Source organism: Silene latifolia, chromosome X (genome assembly GCF_048544455.1).
Source record: "Silene latifolia isolate original U9 population chromosome X, ASM4854445v1, whole genome shotgun sequence".
Taxonomy (NCBI): Eukaryota; Viridiplantae; Streptophyta; class Magnoliopsida; order Caryophyllales; family Caryophyllaceae; genus Silene; species Silene latifolia.
The window spans coordinates 15,005,767-15,026,581 of NC_133537.1; the positions used below are offsets into that span (position 1 = coordinate 15,005,767).

At 40.6% G+C, this 20,815-nt stretch overlaps 1 non-coding gene across 1 annotated transcript; it reads right to left on the reverse strand.

Annotated features, from left to right (window-relative positions):
- Positions 1 to 1,331: 1,331 nt before the first annotated feature.
- On the reverse strand, positions 1,332 to 1,438 carry LOC141624474 (small nucleolar RNA R71). The gene has a single exon (XR_012534280.1). It is a non-coding gene; the product is annotated as a small nucleolar RNA R71 (small nucleolar RNA).
- Between the last annotated feature and the right edge of the window lie 19,377 nt (positions 1,439 to 20,815).

The following is a 20,815-nucleotide window of genomic DNA, read 5'->3' on the forward strand; positions in this document are numbered from 1 at the left end:
AGGTTGTGATTTGGATACCCGAGAATTGACCCTATTGTTGACCTCGGTTGAGACCGAAAGGGAGAACCGGGGTAGGACACCTCTAAATTAGCGTTTGAAATCGACCCTCGAGAGAGGGAGTGGGATGACCCGGGAATTGATGGGGCTTAATGACCTTAGCAAATATCGGACTACCTCGGGAAAATGCATATTTTTGGGGTAGTGGGGTATTGAGTTAGGGATTCCGACCTTCGAACCCGAGAGGGGGGTTGGTGGGTAGTGCTAGTGTCCTATTTCGAACCCGAGAGGGGGGTCTTAGGCGAATTAGAGCCGTCACCTCCTCACCTAACTACCCTTGTGATTAGCCTAGAGATTTAACTATGTGGAATTGCGAATTGTTTGGGAAGAACCGAGTCTTAGGCCGTTTAATCATTTGAATTACAATTTATCCTTCATTCTTGCTTATTTTCCTTACTTTTGTTAAGTTTGCATTTCATTTTGTTTTAGGTAGCATTAGTATAACAATCATCATCTTTTATTTTCGACTTAGCTAAACGATCGGATTAGAACAATTAGTAATCTTTTCAACTCCTTGTGGGATCGACCCTTAATAGTGTACAACGATAAAATCGTGCACTTGCGAGGTATAGCTTGATACCATCAAGTTTTTGGCGCCGTTCACGGGAGTTCGGCTAGATATTAATTGTTTTCATTCTTGTTTAGACTAAGTCTTTTGTTACTAATCTCTCTCTTGAGTGTGTAGGACTTCTTGCATGAGAAGAAGAAATCGAAGAGGTCAACCAATTAGACCGATTGACCACGAGATCGAAGCAACCGCGAGAAGACTAAATTCACTCCGTAGAAGAGGGCTTATAGAAACACCGATTCCTCAAGAAAATCCAGTAATTGAGAACCTTCAAGAAGGACCACGGGTCTTTGAAACTTTCGAAAATCCTTTTGCAACACCGGAAACGGAAGTAACAATGGCCGCGGTCCCTATGAGAGATAACTTGGCTCCGAAAAAAGTGGTGAATCCGAGTATTGTGAAGCCACCTATTCAAGCCAACAATTTTGATGTGAAAGCCACCTTGCTACAACTTGTCCAAGGGAACCAATTCGGAGGGGGAGCCACCGAAAACCCCAACGAGCATCTCAACGAGTTCTTGGATAGTTGTGACATGTTCAAGGCCAATGGAGTCACGGAAGATGCCGTACGCCTTAGGCTTTTCCCTTACTCTTTGAGGGGGAGTGCCAAGGAGTGGCTTAAAAGTTGTGAACCCGACTCTCTTCGGACTTGGGACGATGTCTCTAAGGCTTTTCTCAACAAGTATTTCCCACCCCAACGAACCGCAAGAATCAAGAGTGAGCTCCAAGGGTTCACCCAACAAGAAGATGAGACCCTTTATGAAGCATGGGAGAGGTACAAGGGCCTCCAAAGGCTATGTCCTCACCACGGTATTGGAGATGATGAGCTCATCAACAATTTCTATGAAGGGTTAAACAATGATATGAAGATGAACCTTGATTCCGGCTCGGGAAAGGGAGCTTTGGATAAGATAGATCACAAGACGGCAAAAGAACTTATTGAAGAAATGGCTTCTCGTACCTTTCATTGGAACAATGATAGGCACAAGAGGAAGGGAAGTCACGGTCGAGTCGGCCAACAATGTGGAAGTGAAAGAGATGATAGAAGAGCTTAAGCAACAAGTTGCCTTGATGAGCTCAAGCAAAACATCTAGCAATTCTTCTATGAGGAACCAAGTCTATAGTTGTGAGCTTTGTGGAGACCAAGGACACCCACCCAATGAGTGTCCCTTGGTGGTTGGAGATGGAAGTTGTATGGAGCAAGTGAACGGGATATGGGAGTCTAGTCCGGCCAAGCAAGCATTTAACAACAACCAATATCACCCGGGATTGAGAGCCCACCCAAACTTCTCCTATGGCTCTCAAAATGTCCAAAACCCAACCTTCCAACAAAAATCACAACAACCAAACTTCCAAACTCAAAAACAAAACACTACATTCAACCAAGGTCCACCGGGTTTCCAAGGAAGAACCTTCCAACCAAGACAACAACAATTTCAACCACTCAACCCACCAACCAACCCACCTTTTCAACAAAACACCCAACCTTTCCAACAAACCACCCAACCTTTCCAACAAACCACCCAACCAAAGTCAAGCTTGGAACTCATGATGGAACAATTGATGACTTCACAAAACCAACTTGTCAATACTCAAACACAATTCATCAACCATTCCACTCAAAAACATGACGAGACAACCTCATCCATCAACCAACTTAGGACCCAAATGCAAGCTTCTCAACGGATGACGGACAACCAAATCTCCCAATTGGCTACTCAAATGAGCCAACTTCAAGCCTCCCAAGGGAAATTCCCGGGTAAAACCGAGGAAAATCCGAAAACTATGAATGCTATCCACTTGAGGAGTGGTAGGGATTTGGAAGACCGGGAATTTGTCAAGAAAAGGAAGAGTAGTAGACCGGGTAATGTCATTGAACCTCAAGTTGTGGTTGAACCTCCTAAGGTAATTGAAGAAAAGGAGGGAGAAGAGGAACTCGTGGAAATTGTTGTGGAAACTCCAAAAGTGATTGATGAACCAACAAGGGTAGTTGAAGAGCCTCAACAACAAGTGGTAAGAACTTATGTACCACCGGTTCCCTTTCCACAAAGGTTGGCAAGAGCCAAACTTGAACAAAAGTATGGGAAGTTCATGGATATGATGAAGGGTATCAACATTACTATGCCTTTCATTGATGCCGTAAAGGAGATTCCAAGCTATGGCAAGTTCTTGAAGGAGCTCATCTCTAACAAAAACTCCTTGAGCCCGACAACCACGGTGAACTTATCCAAGGAGTGTAGTGCAATTCTCATGAATGAGGCTCCTCAAAAGCTTGAAGACCCAGGGAGTTTCTCCATTCCTTGTAAGATTGGGACCGTGCACATTGAGAGGGCTTTGTGTGATTTGGGGGCTAGCATTAGTCTTATGCCCCTCAAAATTTTTAAGAAGTTGAAAGGTTATGAGCTTTCACCAACAAGGGTTTCTCTCCAACTTGCGGATAGGTCGGTAAGATACCCTATTGGTCTTGTGGAGGATGTCCCACTCAAGGTGGGGAAACTTGCATTTCCATGTGATTTCTATGTAATGGACATCCCCGAAGACTCAAATATTCCCATCATATTGGGGCGCCCTTGCCTTGCTACGGGGGGTGCTATGATTGATGTGAAGAATGGGAAGCTTTCTTTGCAAGTGGGTGAAGATAAGGTTGAATTCTCCTTGAACAAGGCTATGAAAGAGCCTTCGGAAGAAAAGTCTTGTTATATGATTGATGTGGTAGAAGAATGGGTTGATATGAAGAAATTTGATGAAGACAAGGGTTTGCAAGGGTTCCTTGAGGGCAAGGTAAAGGATTTCAAGGAGCACCGGGAGTATGCTTTAGCTATGGAAGCAACAATTGAAGAAGACCCGGACAAAGAATTTGAAAGCTTGAGAGGAGATGGTAAAAAGGAGGAGAGATCTACGCCTCCTCAAGTGGAGTTGAAACCTCTTCCTTCTACTCTTAAACATGCTTTCCTTGGCCCTAATGATACTTACCCTATTATTGTCAATAGTGCACTCAATGACACCGAACTTCAAAAATTACTTGATGTTGTGAGAAAATACAAAGATGTCATTGGGTACTCAATTGATGATATCAAGGGGATTAGCCCTTCTTTTGCACCCATCGCATTCATTTGGAGGATGAGAGTGCATCTTCCATTGAGCCTCAACGCCGCCTTAACCCCGCTATGAAAGAAGTGGTTAGGAAGGAGGTGTTGAAGCTCTATGATGCAAGCATAATTTACCCTATCTCCGATAGTGCATGGGTGAGCCCGGTGCATGTTGTGCCAAAGAAGGGCGGGGTCACGGTAGTCACCAATGATAAGAATGAACTAATTCCAACAAGAGTCACTACCGGGTGGAGAATGTGTATAGACTATAGGCGCCTCAACAAGGCAACTAGGAAAGACCATTTCCCCCTCCCTTTCCTTGACCAAATGTTGGAAAGACTTGCCCAACATTCTCACTTTTGCTACCTTGATGGGTTTTCGGGGTTTTCCAAACCCGATTCACCCTAATGACCAAGAAAAGACCACATTCACGTGCCCATTCGGCACCTTTGCTTATAGGCGCATGCCCTTTGGGCTTTGCAATGCGCCGGCCACATTTCAAAGATGCATGCTAGCTATATTTTCCGAATATGTTGAGAATATCATGGAGGTGTTTATGGACGACTTCTCGGTGGTAGGCACCTCATTTGATGGATGTCTAGCTAATTTGGGTAAGGTCTTGAAAAGATGTCAAGAGAGTGGTCTAGTCTTGAATTGGGAGAAATGTCATTTCATGGTGACATCCGGGGTTGTTTTGGGTCATGTAGTGTCAAGTAAGGGCTTGGAAGTTGATCAAGCCAAGATTGAAGTGATCAAAACACTACCCCCTCCCACTAATGTAAAAGGAATTAGGAGTTTTCTTGGGCATGCGGTTTTCTGCACGGAGATTCATTAAGGATTTTTCTTTGATTGCCCGTCCTTTAACTTTGTTGCTTGGAAAAGATGTGCCATTTGAATTTACTAATGAGTGTTTGGATGCATTCAATAGGTTGAAGGAAGCTCTCATCACCGCTCCAATCATGCAACCTCCCACTTGGGGAGAACCTTTTGAGTTGATGTGCGATGCTAGTGATGTGGCGGTGGGAGCGGTGCTTGGACAAAGGAAGAATGGTAAACTTCATGCCATATATTATGCAAGCAAGACTTTGGATGAAGCTCAATCACATTACACTACCACCGAAAAGGAGCTTTTGGCGGTCATATATGCCATGAACAAGTTTCGTTCTTATTTGGTGGGCTCTAAGGTAATTGTGCACACCGATCACACGGCGTTGAGACACTTGCTAATCAAGAAGGAGTCAAAGCCCCGCTTGATTCGGTGGATACTATTGTTACAAGAGTTCGATATCGAGATTAGAGACAAGAAAGGTGTAGAAAATGTGGTAGCCGATCATCTTTCTCGGCTACTCCATGTCAAGGATAAAGATGGATTGCCAATTGATGACACATTACCGGATGATCAACTATTTGCACTTGCTTTGATGGATACCCCGTGGTACGCGGACTATGTAAATTATTTGGTATCCGGGGTCATCCCACACGGTTATGATTCCCATAAGAAAAAGAAATTCTTCCATGACCTTAAGCAATATTTTTGGGAAGAACCGTGCCTCTACAAAGCTTGTGCCGACGGGATAATTAGAAGATGCATCCCCAATGAAGAAGTCCAACCCATAATCTCTCATTGCCATGACATGCCGAGTGGAGGGCATGGTAGTTCACGAAAAACCGCCGCGAGGGTGCTCCAATGTGGATTCTTTTGGCCTTCCCTATTTCACGATGTGGCCACCTACGTCAAGAAGTGTGACAAGTGTCAAAGAAGTGGTAACATTTCAAAGAGGCATGAAATGCCAATGAACTACATACTTGAGGTGGAGGTATTCGATGTATGGGGCATTGACTATCAAGGCCCTTTTCCCTCATCAAATGGGAATGAGTATATTCTTGTTGCGGTGGACTACGTGAGCAAATGGGTTGAAGCAATTCCAACAAAGACTTGTGACTTAAAATCGGTGACCAAACTAATGGAGACAATCATATTCCCACGGTTTGGAGTTCCACGAATTGTGATAAGTGACCGTGGAACTCATTTCCGGGAGAGGACTCTTGATGCTTTACTCAAGAAGCATGGGGTGCAACATAGGCGGAGCCTTGCCTATCACCCACAAGCTAACGGCCAAGCCGAAATCTCTAACCGTGAAATCAAGATGATCCTTGAAAAGACCGTGAGTCGGTCAAGGAAAGATTGGTCTACCAAGCTTAATGATGCATTGTGGGCTTACCGGACCGCTTTCAAAACACCAATAGGAACTTCACCATTCCGGTTGGTGTATGGGAAGCCTTGCCATTTGCCGGTTGAGTTGGAGCACAAGGCACATTGGGCCATCCGACTACTTAACTTTGACTTGAAGAGCGCCGGAGAGAAGCGGCTACTTGACCTCAATGAGCTTGAAGAATTTCGACTAGAGGCTTATGAGAGCTCTAGGTTGTACAAGGAAAAGACCAAGCGATTCCATGACAAAGCTATTATAAGGAGGGAATTCAAGGAGGGGGACTTGGTTCTCCTCTTTAACTCAAGGTTCAAGCTATTTTCGGGAAAACTAAAGTCAAAGTGGTCGGGGCCTTTCACCGTGGTCCGAGCTTTCCCCTATGGGTCGGTTGAGGTATCCGATGGAGACCAAACATTCAAGGTAAATGGACAACGGCTAAAGCACTACATTGCCGGAACCCCTATCATCAAGAGTGTGAGCTCCATTGCTACCCATGCATCTTTGTATATAATTTGCATCCTAGACTAGTAGTGAGAAATTTGGAATCGTATTTTGTCTATTTGGATTGGTGACGGAGGTCACTTTTGAAGAACACAAGTATTTATTTTCGTTGACCCGAAATCCCGGCATCATGCGTCGGAGTAGTTGCGGAAAACAAGAATCCCGGGGTCAATGAAAAAGCTCAAAGTTGAGTTGAAGAAAAATTGAGCAAATTTGAAGAACACAACGAAAAAATAGCTGTGTGTTGTGTTTTTGCCGGTGGCCGGCAGCCGGTTGGTCCACCGGCGAGACCAAACAAGATTTTTGGAAATTAAAGAAGTGGTGTGTTTTGCCGGTTGGCCGGCTTGGCCAAGCTCAAGCACAACACACTGGCGGCGAAAACACGAAGAATTGATGATTGGGAGTGTGTTTTTGCACTAAGCAGCACAAGAAGCCCACCGGCATGACACACTGAAGACTTGGAAAATTTTGGAAATTGGTGAAGAGGAGTGTTTTTTGCCGGTAGGGCAAGAACCGCTCACCGGTAAAACGCTCATGTATTGAAGCTGGGAAGTCTAAATTTGAGTATGGAGTGTGTTTTGCCGGTAGGCCGGCAACCGGCTCACCGGCATAACACACCTGGTATATGGGAGATTTAATTGAGGAGAGTGTTTTGCCGGTGGACCGGCAGCCGGTTGGTCCACCGGCAGCGAGGACAAAAATCTTGAAGGAGAAAATCGAAAAATAGAAAGGGGGAGTCGTTTCTGCGAGACCGGTTCTTAGGTTCGCCAACCGCAAAACGCATCATCGACGCAAAATTAAAACCCGTGAAACCCCTTTTCTCATTTCATTTCTTCTTTCTTCCTTCTTCAATCCTCCATTATTTTTCCCCCTTTTCAACCCTAACTCCATTAAAACTCAATCAAACTCCCTCTAACCTTCACCAATCTACTCCAATCATCAAGATGTCGGGAAGAAGGACAAGAGCCGACATAGCAAGGGACCAAGAGGCATTGATTGCTCGGGCCGCAACCGATACATACCCCGATCCGGACTTTCCCCCTTTGTCGAGTTTACCACACCTACGCAGAAGGGTAAGTTTATTCTCTTTAAAAATCGTCCCCTCACCCCTACTAAATTTCTTCATCATCCGTCTTTGTGCACCCTTGGGATTCTTTGGGGAGACGGAAGCTTTGTTTACGGGGTGTGGTATGAGGGGCATATTTTTCATGCATGAATACACTTACCCCCGGATTACATGGGAATTTTTGAGTAGTCTTAAGATTACCAAGCACCGGCAAACGGGGATGGTGGCCACTCCTAGTTTTAGACTAATGAACCGGGAACATAACATCACTTTGGGTCGGTTGGCTCAAATTTTTGGGCTGGAAAATGCGACGTCGCATACCCCGCCCGCTGATTTTCACTATTCCCGTGTGTGGAAGGCAATTTCGGGCATTGATGATCAACCCGGGGTAAAAAGGCCCGCGATGAGTTGCCACAATCCCGTCATTCGGGTGTGGCATAGATGTATGGGGTGCACCGTTCTTGCGGTAGATGAGCCATGGGTGTTTAGGACCCACGAGCTTGAAATTTTGGGGTCCCACTTGTTCACGAAACCCACCCCCTTCCGAATTAATGTGGCTCACTACCTAGCCCTTAATCTATCCAAGATTGCTAGTTCTCCGGGGCATAAAACCCCGATACATGTGGGTGGCATGATCACCCGAATTGCCCGCAACATGGACCGTCCGGTTGACCTTTCCACGATGAATTGGATACCCGGGGACACTTACTTGACAAAGCACTACTTGACTACAAAGCTTGAGTGGCTCAAAGAGAACCCCAACGACGGCCTTGAATATTGGCAAATCAATCACAAGAACTCCATCCGGCTTCCAAATGTTACCGCGGTAAAAATTGAAAAGGACAAGGAGTCTTATCTCCTTGATATTGAAGAAGACCCTCCCGCCGACCAACCTCCTCCCAATGTTCCACGGGTTTATTCTAGGGACCGTAGACGCGACACTCCCTCCTCCCTACGATACGCCGCACCTCAAACTCATCAACCTCCCCCGTGGCAATTTCAACAAGGTGAGGCGTCCTCCTCGACCCCTTCTCCCTTGTCACCTTCCCTCACCGAGTGGATGGAGAGGATGGACATTGCCACGGCGAAAGCCGCTAGTGAGAGGGACATTTTGGGGAGAAAGTTGGACCGGATATATTATGATCAAGCTACCGGTACTTATCCCATCTATGATGATTTTTGTCGACGGGATTACGTGGGTTATGAGCACCCTCACCCCTCCTACTTCACTTGGCCCGATGGGAACTACTCGAGAGAGGATGGGAGGATGGTCCGCGGAGGTCTTAACCTCCAACCGGACTACTTTGCGCGACCCGTTTTCCCGCCTATGCCCGAGTCTAGACCGGAGGGCCATGAGGCCCAATGGTTTGGGGGAGTTCGGCCCTATTTTGCTAGTGATGCGGGTGCGTCGGGATCCGGTGGTGGTTTCACGGGAGGAGATAGCGGCGTGATGAATATGAGTGGTGATTTCACGGGTGGTTTTCCGGGTGTCGGCGGTAGTGGAGGTAATTTCACCTTCAACCCCGATGATTTGATTCAAGGCTCGATTTAAACAGGAGATGATATCAATGATGAAGAATTTGATGATGAGATGGGGTCTTAGTCCCCGAATTGATGGCTTTCTATCCTCCCAATCAATCCAAATGACAAGTATGATTTCTCCCTTTTATCCAAATTTCTCATTCATGTTTAAATTTTTCGCATGCATTTAGTTGATAAATCATTTAGTTGCATCATATAGGATTGCATTAGATTTCAATTTTGTAATATATTGTCACATTTAGTAATTGCATTCACTTAGCCTAATTTGCATTGTCATTTCAATTTAGCATATAGAATAGAGCATGCATTGCATTTTCAAAATAAAAACCAACTAAAAATTGAAAAATGACCAAAAAAAAACCAAAAACATGTTAATTTATTTCACTAATATGCCCTCCCATGTAAATAAATAAGTGTGGGGAGGGCCTAAAAAAAAAACAAAAACATGCTTTTAATTTGAATTCCCTCCACACATTTATTTCCATTTGGAAGTAATGTAAATAAATAAGTGTGGGGAGGGAGTTCTCATATCAAAAAAAAAAAAAAACCAAAAATATGTCTTTTTAATTTTTCAAAACCAAAAATCACAAAAATATGTTATTTTCCCTTTGAAAAATCAAAAATCAAAAAAAATATGTTCATTTCTTTTCCTTATTCACTCCCTATGCTTTTGTCCATTGAGGACAATGTACATCTCAAGTGTGGGGAGGGAAATATCCACTCTTGTGCATATTTGTTTATATTTGTAAATGTTTATAAATTAGAGAAAATGCCTAAAAATCGAAAAATTTCTGAAAAAATCAAAAAAATTGCATTGTATATATATGTTTTGTCTAACCTTTTGGCTTGGCACATTGACCACTTGAGGCAAAAGGAGCTAGAAGACCGCTTGGTATAATCCTTCATATCCCTTGCTCCTTTTACTATTCTTTCTTTTTGGTATCTTTGATATTTTGAAGGAGGATGGGAATTTTGTTGCTTTGGGTGTCTCCTTGGGAGACCGTTTGGAATTTTGGTGTTGATGTGCTGCTAGGTTTAGCCAATTTGTTGCACGTTTCATTTCATGTTTGTTTGAATTTCCGCATGCATTTGTTCACATGTAAATACTTGTTGCATTTCTTTCTTTTGCATTGAGTTTGTAAATAAGCTTTTAAGGAAGAACATGGTCAAAGGAAGGGAACCAAGTACCCCCATGATGAACTAATGTGCCCAATTGTGCCTTTCCCCTCCTCGTGACTCGCACCCGTGGCCTCTTAGTTAGCCGAGGAAGGAGGGCTTGACCAAAGAGTTTAGACCAACCTTGTGAGACCTAGGGCCGTAGACTAGACCTTTGGCTCGACTTAGCTACTCAAAGGTAAGGGTAGAGCCTCCTAGGGTGGGTACATCCATACCCCGCCCTCATCTAGGTTTGAGAGTAGGCCTCCTCGCGAGGCGTGTCACATCACTACGCACAAGTGTGTCGCATCGTCCTTAGATCATGAAATTGCATTACATTTTTGTGCATATGATTTGAAGCAAAAATCAGTTTATATGAACCTCACATAGCCAAATAGCCTTGTTTTATTCCCTACATTGTTTCCCTTTTTGATTCACCCCCCTTTGAGCTTAGCCTTTTCATTTGGCAAACCCACTAAAATAGCTACATTCCATAACCACCCTTCCTTAATCAAGAATTGGTCGGTTTTTGTAGTTGTGTTGTAGGAGGCGATTTGGGGCATAGTGACGGATAGTATACATCTCCGTTTGGGTCGGAATTTGGTATGATTTGGCATTTTATATAAATAAGAGGTTTTGAAAAAGGAATGAAAAACAAAATAGAAAAGTGAAAAAAAAAAAAAGGGTCATGAAAAATCCAAAAAAAAAAAAAAAATGAGTTAGTTGTGTTGTATATATTTGTTTGTTGTCAAGAAAAAGAAAAAGGCAAGCAACACCCCTACTCATCATTTAAAGGGGTAGAAAAAGCCGTTGCTAAATAAAAAGGGGCAAATTGATGTTTTTCCAAAATGAGTCGGGTTTACACAATTTTTGCATAACTTGGGAAACCGAGTCGTTGTTACGGTGTAGACGTTACCATTTGTTGAAATAAAAGGAGTTTTATCAAATTTTTCCTACTTGAGTTGGGTTTATGCAATTTTTGCATGGTTTTGGTCATCAATGCTATGTTAGGGCATAGACGTGTCTCATGGTTGCAATAAGAGATGGGATGTGATGTGTCGACGATTCTTGATTTGAACCCCACATGTCCAAACGGTGCTTGCACCAATCCCGTTTCGACCTTCTCCTTAGCCCCATTGTAACCCTTGCTTCATGTTTTGTGCATTTTTCCCTTTGTTTGCATTTCATTGGACATAGGACGGTGTTACACATTAGATTGCGGGCACGTTTTCGCTAGTCGAGTTAGTTGAGTGATTTTGGTTACTTTTTGTCTCAAAAATCACCTTGTTCTTTCATTGAGTGACGAGTGAAAACCGTGAGGATGTCATTGCCTTGGTCTCCTTAGTCATGGGTCCTTTGGTTGAATCTTGTGTCGGTTTTGTAATTCTCGGCGGACTTGCCCTTTCTTCCCTTTCCCCGCTCTTGAATTAGTTTCTTGAGCATTGGTCACACAAGGGTTGCTTTTGTCACATTTAGGGGGTTGGCACCTCAATTGGCACTCCTGAGACGGTACTCCCGACCGAGACCATGTTTTGTTGCTTGAAAAATCCGACCACTTAGATGAGGAAAGTGGGTCATTTTGTTAGCTGCATTCTATTTGTTGATTACGTGCTTTCATGATGAATGTGTCAAAAGTTTTGTAGCAAGACCCGACTTGCCTTGCAATAGGGCACTCTCCCCTCATGGGTGTCAAATTGTGAGTTGAAGGGGCGTTGAGTGCGCTAATACTCGATCGGCTTTAGTAGTAGTTTAGTTGGGTGATGCTTATATTGTGCATCCACTCTCCATATCCATCATAATAATGTTTTGTACATTTTGTTTAAGGACTTACTCGGGGACGAGTAAGGTTTAAGTGTGGGGAGGTTTGATATACGATTATTTTACTTCCAATTCCCTCTTTCTTTTATGCATACCGACTCGTATCGAGTCGGTTGCCGTGTGTTTTTCCTTGCATTTTGTGCCCAACACCCGTACTTGTTACCTTGCGTGTCCTTTTGTAGGAAACGGCCCAAGTATGGAGGAATTGGGGCAAGAAAGGCACCCCATTGCCTTTACATGAAGAAGAGGTGAAGAAATGAAGATCGTGTGTTTTTGGCAGACGGCCGTGCCGGTCCAACCACCGTGAGAACACACCCTGACCTAATTACTTGAGAAGTTGAAGAGAAGTGAAGAAAGTGCTTTGAGGCGGCAACCGCCCACCGGTAAAGCACAGCAATTGGCTTTAATTGAAGAAATTGGTGAAAAACAAGCTTGGCCTCGCTGCCGGTAGGAGCACCGGCAGCCGGTCAACCGGCATTACGCACCTTGAAGAAAAAGAAGAAGTCCTGAAGAAGGTGTTTTGCGTGTAAGGCAAGCAAGAACCGCCCACCGGCAAAACACAAATGCCAGCTATTTTTAAATCTTGCACGGTTTTACCGGTAGGACCACCGGCTGCCGGTGGACCGGCAAAACACAGCAGCACGGGATTTGGGCTTTTCTTCCTTTTTCTTCCTAATCTTGTACAAGCCTATAAATACCCCCTCTTAAACCCTTTTGTACACACAACCCTAGATCCAGAATTTTTACCCTTTCAAGCTTTAAACTTTCTTAATCTCTTTGTTAATCTTTCCTTAATTAGAGAAGTTCTTCAATCAATTAGTGATTGAATTTGGGTTTGTAAGAAGATTGAAGGATTTCCTTCTTTATTATTTCTATCCAAATTCCTCTTTCACTATTTTGTTGGTATTAATTCTCTCCCTATTTTCATTTGTTTACATTTTGTTCTTCTTTTATGTTTGTTTGATTGTTTATGTTAAGATTGTTGGTGTTGTTTGTTTGTTGTTGTTAATTTCATCATTGTTCATCTTTTCATTGTTGATCTTTCCTTTGTTTCTCTTTCTTTTGTTCATCCTTGGGTAGTTGTCCTCAAAGACTTAATCTTTGAGTTGATTTGGTTAAAGATTGTGTCTTTAGGTTTAATCACTCTCATTATTAGATTAAATCATCTTACCTTACACCCATTGTTAGATTGTTGCATGTTTAGTAGTGAATTTCATCTTCTCACCATGTTTATGACCAAAGTTTCCATCTTTATTGTTTATTTTGCAATTAGGATCATGATTAGTGAGTAGTCTTCCACTAGGGCTCGGTTTGACCTAACATGAGTAATTTCATTAGTTGAATTTCATAAAGGCTAATTATTTGGGGAAATTGGTGAGGGTAGTTTAGAGGAATGACTTGGTTTATGGGTTGACTTTTGGGTAGTGTCGACTTACGACCCTTGACCACCAACGAGAGTTGGTTAGGTTGTGATTTGGATACCCGAGAATTGACCCTATTGTTGACCTCGGTTGAGACCGAAAGGGAGAACCGGGGTAGGACACCTCTAAATTAGCGTTTGAAATCGACCCTCGAGAGAGGGAGTGGGATGACCCGGGAATTGATGGGGCTTAATGACCTTAGCAAATATCGGACTACCTCGGGAAAATGCATGTTTTTGGGGTAGTGGGGTATTGAGTTAGGGATTCCGACCTTCGAACCCGAGAGGGGGGTTGGTGGGTAGTGCTAGTGTCCTATTTCGAACCCGAGAGGGGGGTCTTAGGCGAATTAGAGCCGTCACCTCCTCACCTAACTACCCTTGTGATTAGCCTAGAGATTTAACTATGTGGAATTGCGAATTGTTTGGGAAGAACCGAGTCTTAGGCCGTTTAATCATTTGAATTACAATTTATCCTTCATTCTTGCTTATTTTCCTTACTTTTGTTAAGTTTGCATTTCATTTTGTTTTAGGTAGCATTAGTATAACAATCATCATCTTTTATTTTCGACTTAGCTAAACGATCGGATTAGAACAATTAGTAATCTTTTCAACTCCTTGTGGGATCGACCCTTAATAGTGTACAACGATAAAATCGTGCACTTGCGAGGTATAGCTTGATACCATCAATCTCTATGACGAATATGCCCTTGTATTAATTCCTCTTGTGGAGTTTAAGTCGGGGGTAATTTGGTCTTTTTGTATTTAAAGTTGTAGGCTTATAAAAACCCATTTTTGTCGCAGAAGCTGGAGGAGACCTTCACTAGTATTTGACGCAGCCGCACCAAATAGAAAACAGTAGGAGTAGTTATAGATAGAAAACCATCTTATTTTCCCGGCCTCTTAATTTTTCTTCCCTTACATTAAACTAGTCAATTAATTTGTGCTCAAGATTAGTCATTTTTTGTTATTCTCTTTGAAGATCTACTTCCACTTGCCCATTTAATTTAAACTTGGTATATTTCTCTTATTCCCTCTCTTTTACTATGTTCTTGTTTTTATTTATTATCTTCATAGATCTAGTCTTTAATTTAATTAAAGTTTTAATCTTTGTTGGTTTAATTCATGTTTAATGTTAGTAAGTAGTTTAGTTAGTATAATTTAATCATGTTAGAGTATAATAATTAGTTAGGGGGAAGAGATTAGTGTATTAAATTGTGATTTCATTTAAAGGATAGTCATTATTATCGTTAATCGTTGAGTAATTTGTGTTAATTTGTCACTTAGTTGATACTTTAATGTGTTGTGTAACCCTAATAACGATTAGTGTTATTTGACCTTGTTATCGAGTCGATGTGGGAGACCCGGGACTTGATTAGGCGTATTTAGGATGAGACCGTTTCTTATTATTGTCACGAGAGTGAGTAATAGGGTGGTTCGGCACTTAGTGACTCGAGAGAGTATTAAGACCTCATTTTAGCACTTATACTTTGTCGATTAATGAATCTTTAAACCCCATTTAAAACTCAATTTGATACATGAACCCCCTTAATCCCCCTAACTCCCTTAATTAGTCATTTTATATCTACTTTCATTGTTTACTTATTAGTTATTCATTCATTTCTTGTTTTAGTTACTTTTAGAATATTTCCAACATAAATCTCATTATTAATTGGCTAGACTAAAACAAGGACGGAGACTTATACTCAATTCTAACCTCACCATCTCTTGGGACCGACCTCCTTACCCTACTACATTTCATTAGTTTGGTATTGAGTTTTTATAAATATTGTTTGATTGGTGGGACCACGACATCCTACTATCAAATATGCAGTATTCTCATTAAATAACCCTATTTAATAGTAATCCCGGTACATGCTTCATTTTATCAAAAGAGCTATGACCTAAGCTCTGATGTAAAATCATTACATCAATCTTTTGAGTACAAGTATTTGATGTAACACCCCCTCATACCAAGGTACCTTACCAAGGACTACCCTAGCATGAAAGGCTGTTACCATCTCGGTTGCCCGAGGTAAGTATATATCAAAAGTAACAATCCACAAACACATCTATTAAAGTATAAAGAGTTAGCGATTACATTATCTCAGACCAACTAAAAATAAAAGTACAAGGTCTCAAAACAAATGAAATCTAAGACATCTAAACTCATAACAGAGGAAGCTAGACTTGACGTGATGACTCCCCATGACTGTCCCATATCTAACATCTGCATTACCTGTCACAATCTGCTCACCATCCCCAAATGGATCACCGCAGGTTTTACAAACAACAACACGGGGTCAGTACTACTCAATCAATATAAGACAACAAACAATACAACCAGCTGATCATCCTCCATCCCCGGTCTCCCGATCTCACACAGTAACCGACTACACACCGAAGTGTGTAGCCCTGCCAGATTACCCATCGCAACAGGTAATCCTCGCCGCCAGTGGGTGACCGCAGCCCATCCCCACCTAGTCCAGCTCATCAACGAGCGACTAACAATCCCTGTCCCTTAATGTGCACATCCCCTCCCGTGACGGGTTCCACGGAGGGCGAACTAGGGTGTGAAGCCACTCCCGCAAGTGACTCCACCACAATCACACACACAGCATCACAGCTGGCACTACACCACAACCGTCACAACACAACCACATCAGCACCGTCACCACAACACCCATCCTCCGATGATTAGCAAATATCAACAATTATAAAACATATGCAATCTCAATCGATTAACAGTACTGAGTAGGGAAAACCCTACCTTTTTGCAATCCGCTTACGCTGCAATCAACCATACAAATGCATAACAATTACCACATCGTCACCTACAACCACAATCATATAATTCCAATCACTAACTGTAAAACCCCATTTCCCCCAATTCATGAATAAAGACAAACCCTAGAATTAATCATCAACAACATAGGGGTAAAGACTTACCGGCGAAATAATGAAAGATTGAATGCGATAGCTACGATGCCACACACACAGAGGAGAGATTTGGGAGTGATTAGAGTGTCGTAGGTTTGATTAGGTTTGCAAATGACGTTTTAGAAACTGATTATCGAATATATAATCCCTAATTACTCCCGAATCAAACCGCTGAAATATTATTCGCTGGATAGGATACTCGACCGAGTATAGAGTATACTCGGCCGAGTATCCTCTACTCGGTCGAGTATTCATCATACTCGGCCGAGTATTCCTTGGCGTGACCAAACAGGACTACACAACCTACACTACTCGGCCGAGTAGGCTCTACTCTGATCGAGTACAAGCCTAAGAAATCCGTAGTATTACAGTCTTCCCTCCTTAAAAAGAACTTCGTCCCCGAAGTTCCAACCCAACTTATAAAACATGGACCCCTAACACTAACTCCACCAACCACTCTTCCTTCCACAACATGGCTCACGATATCGTCTCAACTATAGCATAGCCTCTCAATACTAACTCCCTAATACTATTGGATACCCACAACCTAAATGTTGCCAACTCTATCTTAGTTCATAACGCTCACTAACATCCTCAATTACCGAGACAATCCACCGGACAAGATCAACCATCAAAACGGAATGTTACATTCTACCACCCTTAAAACGAACTTCGTCCTCAAAGTTTACTCACACACATAAACATCCTCACACAATCCGTTACTCTCACTCATAAACATCATACTACTACGAGCACTGCCATTACCTGTAATAAAATCGGCAATCACACAAATCCATCCTTATTCTGCACCAACACTAAAACTTCCAATTGCAACCTGTATGACCATCGAACTCTCTTGTCGCATCCTACTCCTCTTAAGATAAATGTTACGTCCTCGTAACTCACTAATACTAGGTCCTTTGCTATACCTCCCATAATCGTCATTGCTACTGCATGACAACGATAACCCACTATAACCTCAACACCTACAACCATTCCTATATCCAGGACTCTCTTTCTTTAACAGTTCTCGTGCCTCCAATTATTCTGCATTCCCATAACATATATCATAAAATCCTCAGTATAACCACTACTCCATCTCTTCTACATTACCACAACACGACATACTTCTATATACATATACACTCATCTCCACAATCTTATCTCACAATCCTCAAGTGTTACACATACTTACATTAGCTTCTCAAGTTCATCTTCTTTATTACCACTACTCCCTTAACTTGACATGATACTAAGTCCCAAAACTCTGTACTCACTGTCCCAATAAAAGGTGCTAAACCACATGTAGTTCGAGTTCAATACCACACATGCTCCACAAACTCTTGCTACAACTATGTCCACCAATGTCTCATTTAAAACAAGATCAAAAGTACTCCAACAACCTCTCACTACTGAGTCCCATTAACATAATATTAATATATCATGACAATAACAAAACCATACCCAACTCTCTTTCATATCCCACTCTACCTCCAATCCGAAGCCGAAACTGATAAGAAACATTAACAAACAAAACAACACTCGATATGCCAACTCCGACACTAACAGCAAACAACAGTAAACAAACAACATTATGTGGCAACATGAAAATACCCGTATCACCACACGGATTACCGTGCACAGTGCACAAAACCACATCGATAGCCATCACAACTTTTACAATCTCATTACACTGACTCGGCACAACTTCCTTGACCACAAGACTTTATTAAAACTGCTCTACCAGATCACGACACAACATATTAGACGGGATTGTTGGAGCTAGTGTCCTCCACAGTTAGTGTGATAACGTGTATAAATCTCTTATAGGTTCACTGGGTATACTTAGTATTTTATTAGTTGATTAACGTTTACTAATAACGGTTGGTTTGCTAGAAGTTTGACGTTATTATCATACTGATGAGTGATGACGGTGATCAACTGGTCCCTAAAGGTCACACCTAAAGGATGTGTTTGAGAGATGTGATTATATGAAAATATAATCACATTGATGCCTTATATGACTAAAAGGTTAGTCCATGTATTTGACTAAAAGTTAGTCAATGTGATGATGAGACGATTATTTAATACAATTAAATAATATCAGCTGAGACGAATTAATTGTTAATTCGTAAATTGAATATAAACTGTTATATTTAATTAATGTATATAATGTTTGCTTAAACGAATTAAGATGTTAATTCGTAATTAAACATAAACGGTTATATTTAATAAGCAAATTATAAATATGCGATATTTATAGTTAATGTATATATTATACGAAATTGTCATAATAAATGAAGACAGACCGGTATTAATAAATCGACTACAAACTGTTGTGTGTGGACTTATTAATATGTGACGACATAAATGACAATTGAGAAATATACACATATTATACATTTTGATAACAACCTAAAATAAGAAGATTTTTCTCCTTATTTGGTTGTAATTCACACGGTTTAAGAAAGAAAAAAAGGAGAAAAATATCTTCCCCATTTCTCTCTTTTGGACGGATTAAAGAAGGAAAAAGGGAATCATTTTTCTCACTTGATTTTTGACCTAAAACTCTCTCATCACAAAACCCTAAAAACTACCCTAAAATTATTAGTAAATTAGAGTTTTCTTTCTAGCAAGAAATAGGCATTTCTCGGAGCATCTTGGGTGCAACGATTAGGAGAATATCGATCTCGATATTTGTTCTTAGACCGAATTGCTAGGACCGAAGGTTAATTCTAATCTCTATTCTTTTGTTTATGCAATTTCGTTTATGACTAGTAATTTCATATTTCATAATTTCGTTATAATCCGAATTTTTCTTGATGAAATATACCGATATTTCCCACAAGTGGTATCAGAGCATAGGCCACGAAATTATTTTATATGATTTTCATAAATGAAACAAACAAAAAAAAAATATAAATTTTTTTTTTTCGGCCGCACCATTTTTTTTTCTGCCGAGATGATCTTTTTTTTTTTGATGCTTTGTTTCCATTTTTATTTATTGATATTGTTGTTTTAATATGTTAAGATGATAATATGATAAATTTGTAGATGTTTTGATTTGATAAAATTTAAATTGAAATGTAAATGGAAATTGTTTTTGATTGACGATGTTCATTTGTTTTGCTATATAGTTTTGGCATACATGATGTTAAATTGTTGTTTAAGAATCATGATTCATTAATTTAGTAATGTTCAAATCAATTGTGATGAATCAAATATTCAGATAATCGATTTAATCATAATTTAGATATTCTTTTTAAGAGGTTAAATTGAATCATCTAGTTTGGATCTATGTTTAAATTAAATGTTGATGAGTATGCCAATCTTGTTTTAGTAGCAACTTTAAACAAATTTGTTCATATTAAAAGGGTTGTTTTCGAAAAGAAAAAAAAAACTGTTTTTTTTTCGTTTTTAGGGCAAATGCCGAGAGGTATGCCGAGGGCTATTAAAAAAAAAATCGGTTTTTGTTGTTTGTGTTTTGGCCAATAATTATTATACATTATATCTATAATGTATGATTGTTTGTTGTGAAAAAGTTCACAAATTTTAGATACCCAATTATTTTAAAGTGGTTTAAAATGATGTTTGATTAATTCATATTACAAGTTAATATGTATTAAAAATTGGAATTATTGTGAGTAATTGAGGTATTGTCACATAATTTTGATCATTTTAAAATAGGTGGTTTGGATAAATTACTCTACATAATTAAGGAATTATGTCTTGAATGATTAATTTATTGTTGATGCATTTTATTTAGTTGTATGAATTGTTGAATGGTTTATTTACGTATTTTTGCAATCGGTTGTAATTTTGTATTACCTAGTGTGGCCTTAGTTGATTATGTTTTCGTAATGATGGAAACATAATCTTGATGTAATTTTGAGATCTCGAATCTTCTTTGGTTTTCTTTAGTATTATATTTTTGAAATTAGAATGTAAATAGGTTTATTTTGTAATTTATTATTTGTAATTTTGAGAAGACTAAAGATGGAGATTGGATTGCTCACTCCCGCTACATGGACCAAGATGGAACATCAAGACAAGCTTCTCGGGTCCTAGGAAGGATTCCAAAGTTGTATTTATGTTCATTTTGGTAGATAGGCCACACTAGGACTTTATTATTGTTTTACGTTTTTCCATTCTTGTTTCTTTTCTTCGCATGATAGTTAGTGCATCATATTCCGCCTAAACCAAACCACCTACTTATATGCATGAAAATTGACTCATATAGTTTGGATGTTAGTTATCATGGACATAAAGATGTCACACTATTTTAAGCCATCATCTTAGTTTATTCATTCACGCATGCTAGATATTAGTTCACTTAAAATGAATTAAAATAAAGTTGATGGGATCTTCCTCTAAAACTAAAATTGAGACTAGTCTTTATAGGCCAAACAACTATGAATCCCTTCTTCGTCGGTAGGCATATAGGACCTTACTC